Raw genomic sequence first — 12,180 nt, 5'->3', positions numbered from 1 at the left:
ATATATATGTAAAAAAAACCAAGTTCAAGGCCAGCCTCAACTACATATTAAGACCCTGTCTCAAAAGACAGAAATGAGCAGGCGTGGTGGCACATGCCTAGAATCCCAGCACTGAAGAAGCTGAGGCGGGAGGATTACTGCAAGACTGAGCCCAGCCTGACCTACACAGTGAGACACTCTCTCAAAAACAGACAAAAACAAAATAATAATAGCAATATTATTAATAAGATTATTCAATAGTTTCAAATGTCTTTGAGGGCCGGTCTGATAGCTCAGCAGACTAAGCGCCTGCTTAGGCAGACACAGTGGCTGGGGGTCGACCCCCAGCATGCCAAGCCACCCCCCAACCCGGCGCCCCAGAGCACACTGAGACAGTGACTGAGACTGAGCGTGGTGGTGCACACCTGTAATCCCAGCACTTGAAAGGCTGAAAACAGGAGAATCACTATGAGTTGGGTCTACATAGTGAGACCCGACAGACCCTGCAGACCTGTCCTAAATACAGAAAAACAAAATCTCTTTGGTTTCCTCCGTCCCCTTAAGAAGCCCTCGACCGGCCTACAGAGGGCTGCGTCTGGGGCTGGGGTATGCTCCTGGGCAGCTCGGGCCACCCAGCGCGCAGGCCCTGAGTGAGCGCTGTGATAAGAACCCTGCTGTCCACACAAATCTGTGCTCTGGGTGGCTGCGTCTCTAGCTTGGTAACTCATCTGTCTTAGTTCTTTTACAATTGGGAAGATTCTTTTAATTGTGGAAAACATTTGCATAGCTGTAAACCAAACTCTAAAACAAGAAAAATGCCATTTATATCCTGCCCCTGTGTAAGTAACCTTTTTCATTAGCTTTAGTCTTTCCCGTTTTGTTTTTTTTAAAAAAAAAAAAACACGTGTGCATCCACACAGGTACACGTCAGGCAGTCAGCGTCCCCCTCTGGGAAGAACACTAGTACCCGAAACTTACAGGAAGCGAGGTCATTCGGGCTCACGGGTGGGTGGGCCCCGTCCGCCGCCGCAGCAAGGGGCTGTGGAACAGCGCTGCTCACATTACGTCAGCCGGGAAGCGGGGCAGGTGGGGAGGGCTGGTGACCAGAACCACCCTCCAGCCACCCCCAGCAACCACCCCACCCAGCCCCAAGCTCCCCCATGGGTGATCGTCACCTTCCAAAGCCCACCTCTGCACACGACCCCGGGGACACTAGATCCAAGTCATCACAGTCACCTACAAATGTGTCCTCACCCGGCAGCCAGGCCGGCCCACTCCTCTTCTGCCCGTGTGACGCCCCATCCTGTCCATCACCTGCGCTGCAGCAGATCCGGCAGTCCCTGAGGACGAGTTTCAGGGCTGCTTCCTCCCGTGCTGTCACCAGCCCGGGATCAGGGAATCGTGGGGGACACCTTTCCATGTGTGTTGGCTGTCCCAACCCCTTAGCCTCGCCTGTGTGGCCCTTCCTCAGGTAGGGAAGGAGTGCCCGGGTCCCCTGTGCATAGGTGGGAGTGTGCCCTGTGTTCTAACCTGTGCAGTTAATTCCAATTTTCTAACTCTGTATGTTTCCACAGTAACTTTATTAACAAGGACTATTTGGTATAAGCTGACAACTTAAACTCCATCTTGTAACAAGCTTTGTAACTTCCGTTTTGTAAAACTTTGATTTGTTTTGTAACCGCCCCCCACCCATGCCTTCCCTGAAGAATGTGGCTGTTTGTGCAAATAAGAAAATGTTCCTCAACATTCTGCAGAATGAGTTAAACTGTCCTTCCTACGGGAACAAACAGAATGCCCGAAAATGGATAAAATGGTCATCAGATGTCCTTCTAAGTACCGAGACAAAAACAACGCCTAAGCCAAGTAAAACATGTTCCTGTAGGGTTTGCAAAATGTGACCTCGTCTATGGGAACAAAGAGTTAACCCTCGGTCATGACTAACTCAAAATAAGCTTTGTGAAATCCCCCCTCCTCCCCCTACTCTTGTGGTTGCTCCCTTTAAAAACTGTGCCTCACCTAGACCAAGCGCGCACCTGCTTGGAGACAGAGCTGAGCTCAGCTAAATAAAGCGCTTTTAAGTAGAGTTTGGTTTTTGATTTTTGGGTTACAACACCCTGCAGCCCACCAGGACAGAGGGCAGCAGGAAGAACAACTGGGGAGGAGGAACTGGGCTCCACGACAACCCAGGAAGCCCCCAAAAGTGGAAACCTGCAGTGCCTACGCCACCGTCCCTCACCACGGAAGGTCTGAAAGTCACACATATCCAGACGTATGCCACCTCTTGAAAATAGGGCCAACTTTGCCACCAAGGGCCTTGGCCACCACGGGTGGCATCTGGCCACCTCGTGGGTCCCAGATGGCGCTGCCCTGAGCCAGCCCTGCCATGCCTGCACCTCCCGCCTAGAGCTGCGAGCCCCAGTCTGCTTCATCTCCCTGAAGACGGTGGCCCCAGCACCTTCGCTCACCGTTAGAAGAATTCCACGTGTGAGTCTCTTTCTCCATGAACGTGCGTGGCAAGGCCTGGCCGGATGCACCCTCAAGCCCACTGTTGGGGCTAACTTTCTAAAGCTGCATGTGGCACAGAGGGGAGACAGTGACTGGGAGACCACATGCCCTGTAAGGACAGCATGGGTTTTGTGGGGTACGGCATGAGGGGAGCCTAGGCCTCTGCACTGGGCCCATGCGTTGCTCGCCAGTCACCAAGCTCCCGGGCTGGGCTCCACCTGGGGGACTTCCTGCCTCAGCCACATAGAGCGCTGCATGGTGTTCGGTCCTGTCCGCCCGACTGCACGGGACGCCTGGCAGAGAATGCAATGGTTCCCTCGGGTCAGAGAGTCACAGGATCGGAGAGCTGGGTCACTGGTAGCACTCAGGGGATGCAGTAGAGGCCAATGTTAGGGACAGGAAATAAACAACAGGACAGGCCATTCAGCGCCAACGAGAACCAAGCAGGGTCCACACCCTACTTGCCCCTGGGGCCCGCACCCCACGCCAGCCCAGCCTACATGCCACAGGGCCTCGCAAGCGTCCACTGGGAAATAGCAGCACCTGTGCCACCTGGGTCACATCCCCAGTGCCAGCCTGTGTGACCGTTGGTTGCGCTGTGCTAGCCCAGCCCTTGGACACAGCAGCCATGCGCATCTTGGGCTGAGTCCCCCCCCCCCCGGCCCACTGTGTCCAGGGCTGCCTCCCTGCCCCTGGGACTTGTGTGGCTCCTGGCACAAGGTTTTACCAAGTTGTCCTGGAGGTGCCTCCCCTGCTCCTTGATATGCAGGGGTGGTGGCTCTCAGCTGGGCTAATTTTATCCTAACGAAAGAATCTCTAGTTCAGCTTTTAATCCACCCGTGTTAGGGTGCTGTCACTCCTTCCCTCCTTCCCCACCCTTGTCAAGATGCCATAGGTATTTATAGAACAAAGAACTGAGCTGGACGCACTTCTGATCTGTAAGGATCAGGGAAGCGCACTCGGACGCTGGCCAGACACTATCTGTGACCCGGAAGGGTCCGATGGCCAGCTTCATTAATGACCTCTGCTTTTCCTACTTTTCAGCATGACATGGAAACGATCTCCCACTTCAGTCAGGCCTGAGGTTTGGTTTTACTTTTCCAGCCAAGGCTACAATTACCTAGAAACCTGCATCCGGAGCTCCCGGGTCTCCCTGCTCAGGAGCTTGAGGGTGGCAGTCTGGCCACCAAGGCTGGGTCTCTCATCTCAGCCATCGAGGGGCCCAAGACACAGGGACACGGAGCCAGAGCTGATCTAACGAGGAATGCACAGCCATGCGTACACACACACACACTCACGCATGCACGCACGCACACACACCCCACGCTGGCGGCCTATGCTCCCTGCTGGCCCCTCCGTCCCCTCCCCTGCTCTCAAAGTGTCCTGTCCAGGACGTGGGCCAGCTGCAAGGTGCAGGGTCAGGGGCTCCAGTAGCCCTGGGGTCCTACCCCCAAGCTGTGCCTCTGGCTGGGTTTGAAGTCCTGGATGCAGAGATGAGGCCTGTGGCTGTCCTAACGATCTCTGAGTGCTGGCTCATGGAGCATCCCACACGTCCTGGGCGCCCTCAGTTTTATCAGTGAGAGTCTTGGGGCTGCTGATGGTGTTAAACTCGCTTGGTAGTTGGCTTTGCCTGATTAAACATGACCCACCCTCCAGTGTGGCTCAGATTTACCTCACCTGGAAACACAGGACCCGAGTGCCGTGGTCACACGTGCTTGCGACTGGACAGTGGCTCACGCTGGCTCCATCCTGCCCTGCTGTGGGCGCAGGAGGCTCTGTCCTGTGGAACAGGCCTCACTCCACACAGAGCCCTGCCCTGCCCTGCCGCCCACACCTGGAGCCCCGGTCCACTAATGTCCAGGAAGTTCCGCAGAGGCTCAGAGGCTGCGCCGTCACCTGCCGCACCAGGTACCGCCCCCCCCCCCATCCCTTCTCCCACAGGCTGTCCTACAGGAAGCCAGGTGTGAAGCCAGGCCTGCTCTGCCTCCCTGAAGTGACAGTGACTACACCCACCCTGCCATCTCTTGCGACACCTTGCAGAGCAGCCCTGGAGGGAGGGCGGGTGGGACCAGCGTCTTCTTTATACAGAGGATCTGAGATGCAGAGGTTTGTGGTTCTGGGCCGGGCCACCCCTACAGCTGTCCAGGTTGTGCACTGAGCAGTCGATTCTGGGCTGTCATTCACATGGCCCCGATGTTACAGGTGTCCCCAGAGCTGTCACTCTGCAGCTGCCCTGAGTCCCCAGCCCCAGCGCACAGGGCAAGACACTCACGGTCACATGGAGACTCAGCCTGACGAGAGCTGGGCGCCTGTGCCAGCTTCTCCATGACACGTGGCTGTGTGTGTCATCGGGGAGGCAGGCAGCCACAGGAGTTGAGGGGCATGCCACATGTGGGCTCTGCCAGCCTGCAGGTGTCCCCATCCGGCCTGTGGTGTCACCACCCTGCCTGGCTGCCCCACCCAGCCTGAGGATGCTGGCTTTGTCACAGCCAAGCCCTGCACTCTTGACCCCCAGCTTTCCCCCACGCCCTTGGTCTCGGGCTGCCTGTCAGCTGGTCTATGGCTTGGGCTGGGTGGCAGAGTTCCTGGCCTAAGACACCACCCAGGGACCAAAGCAGAGTGGCAAGGGGGCGGGGGCAGACGCCACCTCTGTGTGTCCCCAGGCCGCCACCCAGTCTGCGATCTTCCTGCTGTTGCGTGGGGTGCAGACCTGCACTCTGTCCCCTAGCAGGTGCAGGGGGACCCCGCCAGGCGGGGAGGTGGCAGGCATTCTGCACTTTGGCCTGGGCAGGTGCAGTGCCAGGCGTCCTGGGGTGAAGAACGCTCACCTCACAGGTGGCTGCCCAAAGCCCCAGAGTGGGCAGGGGTGGGCATGCCACAGGCCCAGGGCTGGCGCCCGCGGGTACTTGCTCCAGTGTCGAGCAGTGCACGCACATGTGGGCCCGCACGCACACCCCCTCACACACATACAGGAGGGCAGCGCAGGCGACCTGACTCCCTGGACACCTGCCTCCACAGCCTGCAGGCAAAGGCAGCGCCTCCTCCCACAGAACCTCTCGCCTTCTGGCTGAGCAGGTGTGCACAGAGCAAGGCTGTGCAGCACAGAGCGTTAGAGAGGGCCTGGCCAGGGTCAGTCACCATGGCCGGGGGCCAGCGCAGCCCACGGGGTGAAGGGTCCAGTGGAAGGGACCCAACAGACCATGCCACAGGAATGGCTGGGGCGGTCGAGGTGGGAGACTGTGCATGGGCTGGGGCGGCTCAGTGAGAGTGCTTGCCTGCCGCTCAGAGCCCTACCCATGGAGGAGAGAGAGGAGTGAGGAACATGGGGGTGGGGGGTGACTCTGGTGGGGACCCAGACAGTCACTTGGAAGGCAAGGAGCCAGCAGGCTGAGGGTGGCTGTCTGGCCCCGCGGGGGCAAGGGTATTGGAGCACACCTGTAATCCCAGCCACTCCAGAGGCTGAGGCAGGCGCTCTCCAACCTGAGGGGACCCGGGGCTGTCCAGCAAGACTGTCAAAAGAAATTGAAGCATTTTCACGGTGAGCCCAGGACCAGCTGCATAACAGGCAAAATGGTCCAGGGCCCTTGGTCAAGAAGTGCTGAGAAATTCAGGACAGCAGCAGCAGCAGGGTTGTCAGGGCCCAGCTGTGCTCCAGGCTGGCTTTGCCAGCTATGAGCCACGCGACCACCCTCAGGAAGCCACAGCCAGGGTGAGGCAGGCAGCTCACCCACGACAGCCAAGACCCGCACTGGATGCCCGTTTCCAAGCCCAAGTACAGGCAGCTGGCCGTGGAGAGGTGAAGGGCCCCGCCTTCAACTGCACCACCCACTTGTGCATGACACCACACACGGCTCCGATGCAGACCACCACAGAGCCGCGCTGAGCAGGACTTAATTAACCGACTAGCTTTCCGTGTGAGCTCACGAGTCTGCCCAAGGCCAGGCCCTTGTCTGGAGATGGGCGGCGGACTTGCAGTAAGCGAGCCTCTGTGAGCCTCTGTGAGCCGCTGGGCCCCGCTGAGGCCTTAGTGGTGGGTGAAGCCCTGAGGCCTCAAAGGACAAGACAAGGCCCCAGCTGAGGACACCTGGCTCCAGCCTCAGTTTACCAGATAAAGATTGCAGCTGCAGAGCCCGCACACTGGGCTGCAAGCGTCAGACGTCCCCCCCCCCAGTTCCTCGTCCTGCCACGCTGTCTGTCCCCACTCAGCACCACCCATCCCACGGCCCCGCCCCACCAGCGCACTTCCCGTCTCTGTGCTGCGTGTTACCAGGCTTGTTCCTCCTAGAAATGGAATCATGTGAGATTTGTCCCTTGTGACTGGCTTATTCAGCTAGAATACAGTTCTAGGATTCGCCCATTTGTATTGGGTGTCACAATCTCCTTTCCTTTTAAGACTGAATAATATCCCATCGTACAATTGTATTCCAAGTGCAATGCAGCATCATTACCTTTGTTTTTGGTGGTACTAGACATCGAACTCAGGACCTTGCTCTTGCCAGGCAAGCACTTATTCCACTGAGCTATCTCCCCAGCCCCAAATGCAGCATTATTAATGGAATAGTATTCAGTCTTAAAAAGAAATCTTGAGACCATACTTTTTTTTTTATTTTAAAGGGAATAAAAAAATTTAAAAATTATAAAAATGATACAGTTTCAAAACAAGACAAGAAATTGAGAACAGTTCTTACAAGTTACCTTTTATCATTTCTTAGGGTTGTTTGAAATGGGGACACATCTGAAGTATTGGAATAAACTTGGAGCTCTCCAAGGACAAAGTTCTTTCTATTCTTTCTCCTAACCCCTGACCTTAGATTATAATGGAATATCATGCTCTTGTGCATCTGAAGAAACAATATTTGTAATAAAAATGAAGTGCCCCTGTCCGACAGTCTTTTCTGACACCGTTGTAATGAAGGGGATTTCCATTCATGTAAACAATTATCACAGCATGAGATCACTGGGAGTAACAGGAAAGGGTAGGAGAGGATTTGTAGGAAGCGATTTGGAATTGATCTATCCACATGTGTAAGGAAGGGATTTCTACACCCAAATATCTGCATTTTCAGAAATTCTAAATTAGGAGGAAATGGAGAACCACTTCCTTCACCGGAAATGGCTTCAGATGGAAGCACCTGTCAAAGAGCAGAGCTGGTGTTGCTTTATCTTGGTCTTAACCATCCAGCAGAAAAGTATAAAAACAAAGTATAGGAAGTAAAGCCATGGTGTTATGTTGAGCTGTAGGGGACTCAGGTCAACAATTTCTGACACTGCCAGTCAAACAGAAGACCCAATACTATTATGGACTACTGAACTCTTTCAGACTATTTTGCTGAGTTAACACACCTATAATATTCAAATAACAGAACTAAATAAAAAAGGGGATACAGATGAATGTCCATTTTGTATCTGTGTATTCACAGTGGTTAGGATAGATACATAGTTACATTCTCTTAATGAATAGAGGGATTTGTTCTAATAGTGTTTGTAAATAGGATATCATGTCTGCATCTTGTACAGCAAATAACCACTAGGAAGAGTGTATGCAATGTGTTAATTATTGAAACTGTCCTACCAATTTGGTTTGAAACTGTCTGATTGCTATTGTTTCTCAATAAAATTATGGAAAAAAAATAATTGAAGTGGGTGTGAATTTACTCAGAGCTGTCTGAGAGGCCGGAGACCAGCTGCTGAAACACAGGAAGCAGGGATTTTGGTTGTGAGCTCCACTTAGGAGGACAGCACATTAGCCTACTTCCTGTGGTATTGGCTGCTCCTTGCATTGTAATAGCTTTACGTTCATTTGAGAATAAAAACAAACTTGGGAGATTCGCGGTCCTCAGAGCTCTCCTTGGGCATCACAGCTTCCCCATGAGGAGAAATGGCATCACCGGCTCTGAGCAGCAAGCACACCCTGCTTGTCAGGCACCCGCAGCTCCCACTGGGCTCCACACCTGCTTGGAGCTCAGACTGGGGGAGATGGGGACTCGTTTCCATCTGCACAGATTTGAATGAATTCAGAGTACAGAACTACTGGTTTGGCATATGAGAATGTGACTTGTTAATTAAATAAAATAAACAGCTTAATGCAACAAAATTGTCACATTAGAGGGGTTTGGAGTGTCATAAACGCTCAATTATTCGTGGGGCAACTGAGCCTTTTCTGAATAATAAAAGCCTATTGAAAGTCCCGGTGATACAGGGGGAAAAACTGGTCTCGGGTGGGTGACCTCCAAACCATACAGGGAACCTCCAAATGACATAGAGAAAAACAATCTCCCGACCTGACCTGCACGAGTTCGTGTTCTCTAAAACCGAAAAATAGATTTTAGGAACAAAAGGAGGTTATGAGCAGAATATATTTATTGAAAAAGAAAGCTCCTGTCCAAGAGAGAGACAGGAGGGGGGCCCGAGCGGATAGTTCCCCCGAGACCATACTTTTATATGAAATAAATGAGACACGCGTGTGTGAACACCGCATTGTTTCTCTGGTGCGAGAAACCAAAAGCGCACAAAAGAACGAAAGCGTGGACACAGATTGTGGACTAGGAAGCAAATGTTCTCCTGGGCAGGGAAGCAAGAGGGGTGGGAGTCGGGCGTGGTGGCGAGGCTGAGGCTGGAGGATCTTTCGAGTTGACACCACCCTGGGCTACAAAGTGAGCTCAAGGCCAGCCTGAACTACATAGCCACACCCTGTCTCAAAAGAGAGAGAGAGAGAGAGAGAGAGAGAGAGAGAGAGAGAGAGAGAGAGAGAGAGAGAGAGTAAAGGACGGGAAAAGAAAAAAGTGAAAAGAAGGGAGATGAAAGCAAGCCATTGTGATCAGGAGGGGCAGAGGGGCTGAAGGGGGAAGGGGAAGGGGAAAGGAAGGAGGCTCTCTCTGTACAGGCACAAATTCCTCGCGCCGGGTGTGGTCTTATCCATACTTAAAACGAACCAATGAACTGGAAAGAAACGCCGCAGTCCCAGGCCGCCCACTCGCAGGGTGAAGGTGTTCCTGCAGACAGCACAGTTCTCCTGAATGAACGGATCGCCTTCCTTGGAGAGGCCCCTGAACTCCTCTAGGTCCCGCTCAGATTCCTGCACTTTCCTCAGTGTCCCCCTCCTCTCTTGATAACCAGCTAAACACGGCCGCCAGAGAAATTCTTTGAACAGAACTCCTCCCAGGTACCTTTTAGGTGGGGAGATCAGTTTTTCTCCCTGTGTCATTTGGAGGTTCCCTGTATGACCTTCACCGTCCACTCCTTTGGGAGACTGTGTGCTTGGCCAGCCCTTGATGACTGAGGGACAGCACTAACCCAACACGGCTCATGCTGCAGCAGCAGCACACTGCATCACAGTCATGCCTTCCCAGGAAGTCACCGATGTCTGACCTGCACCCCGCCCTGCGGTGCCAGCCCTGACTCAGTCCCTCCCAAGAAGCAGGGTCAGGACGGGCGCCGGGCACACACAGAAGGACGGGGACCTGCAGGCCTGTAGGGTCACACATCAGAGGACACGGGTGGATGCCGGGCCAGAGGCCAAGCCCTTCCAACTGAAGGCAGGGAGACACAGTTGCCTCCACCCTGAGGTCCCAAAGCACTGTCCACAGTGTCAGGTACAAACCCACACAATTCACCAGACCAGGCATTCTGACAGGAGTAGATTCACTGGGGGCACCGAGCAGGCTGGCTGTCCAGCAGACCAAGACAGCAATGAATAAGGGGGGACAGGAGGCTTTATGGTATCTTTTAGGGAGGGTGATCTGGAACAGCTGAGGGAGAGCCAATCTTGGCAGGGCTCCCTGGTCTGTGGGGGACTTCTAATGTTAACAAAGGAGAGTTTCTGTGGTTGCCTGCCCAGGTCAGAGTCAGGTGGACCTGTTCTGCGGTTCTGGGCTCGACTCTTTGTGGGGCTAAGGGGGAGAGAGTTCGGGGGCAGGGTGCCGGGGAAACCAAGAGGGAGACGTTTGGGGCAAGGTTCCTGGGAAACTGAATCCTGACCTATCACACAGCACTCCTCCCAAGGCCTGGCTGGGCCTGGACACTGCCCGGATCCTGGGCAGGACACCAAGCCCCGTTATCTGCGACTGAGCAGAGGGCTTCAAATGCCCAGAGGCTCTGGGCCACAGCCCTGTCCTTGGGGATCCAGCTCTTCCAGGTCAGGGGTAGCCTGGGGGGCACTCGGCTAAACCAACCTAACGCAGAGGTGTCCCCAGTGCTGAGGGCTGGGCAGACCGCAGTCAGCGTGCTGGGCGACATCTTCCCGTGCCTGACTGGAGACAACGGGGTCGGCCTGGCTCCTGCCACAGATGCCCCCTGGCCCAGGGAGCCCACAAGCTGGGGCCCTGCAGCTGGCAAGAGAAAGATCTCATTTGCGAGGGCTGCCCTGGAATCGCCTGGGCCCCGAGAGAGTCCAGCTCTCCACAGGGCAGCAGCGCCCGCAGTGCCTGCCCGGGGCACGGTGCCAGGGAGGACCCACCAGGCCCACACAGCTGTGTCGGGAACCACATCCACGTCCCTGTGGGGGAGCGGGCTGGCTGTAGGTGGCCACACCTGTCCCCCACAGATCTCCTGGCCAAGTCCTGGTGACACAGGGGTAAAATGGTCTCTGCGGATGACCGCCAAATGATACAGAGAACAGATGGTCTCAGGTGGATGACTTCCAAATGATACAGGGGAAAAATGAAACTCCCAACCTGAAAGGTACCTGGGACGAATTAATGTTCTCTAAAACTAAAGGATGAATTTTAGGCACAAACCAAGGTTATGGGCAGAATTATTTACTGGGCGGAAAGAAAGCTCCCGTCTGAGGCACGGCGAGGGGGCCTGGGTTGTGCCCGGAGCTGCCTCTTCTCTGCACAGTGACGTCCAGGCGCAGGAAAACCGTGCGGTGAGGCGGGCCTGAGGCGGGAGAAGGCAAGCGAGCTCGCTTAGGAGGGCGCGAGGTGGGACAAAACGGGGCAACCAGCGGGATGACGCGCACCACTGCTCAGGTAAATTAAACCCAGGACCGGGACCAAACGGGGAAGCGGGGACCGCGGCGGGGAGCCGGCCACGCCAGGCTGCGCGCCTCCTCCCTGCGGGCGCAGCGGCCCAGGCCCGCGGGCACTGCAAGCCGCGCTAGAGCAGGGCGCGCTTGGGAGGCTGAGCCCGGGGGACCGCCGCGCGTCTGCGCCCCGCTGACGCCCCTCCGCCTCCCTCCGCCCCTGCGCCCGGCTGACGCCCCCCACGCTCCGGCCCGCCCCTCCTCCAGGGGCCCGCCCAGTCTTGGGCCCCACCCCCAGCCTCAGGTCCCCGCTGCTGCACGCGGGGTCTCCAGCGTCCGGGAGGCCCGCCGGCCTCCTCGGTTATTTCCGCCGGCCTCCTCGGTTATTTCCGCCGCGCCGCCTCGGTTATTTCCGCCGCGCCGCCTCGGTTATTTCCGCCGGCCTCCTCGGTTATTTCCGCCGCGCCTCCTCGGTTATTTCCGCCGCGCCTCCTCGGTTATTTCCGCCGCTCCTCGGGTCTGCCTGCTCCTGGCTCTTGGGGGCGCTGCCCTCCTTCCGCGCTCCAGTCTAGGGTGTCAGGCGCCCTTCGCGTTCTGTCCAGGGCGTGACCTGGACCAAGAAGGACTAAGGAAAAGGCTTGCCCTCTGAGGAATGGGGACGAGTGTCGGCGTCTTACTTCATGTTTCTCTGCATGATGAACTCGGGAGTCACGCGGGCGGTGCGGAGCCGTGCT

This window comes from Octodon degus, unplaced genomic scaffold (genome assembly GCF_000260255.1).
Source record: "Octodon degus isolate 3935 unplaced genomic scaffold, OctDeg1.0 scaffold00279, whole genome shotgun sequence".
Taxonomy (NCBI): Eukaryota; Metazoa; Chordata; class Mammalia; order Rodentia; family Octodontidae; genus Octodon; species Octodon degus.
Note: the sequence above shows the minus strand (reverse complement) of the source record.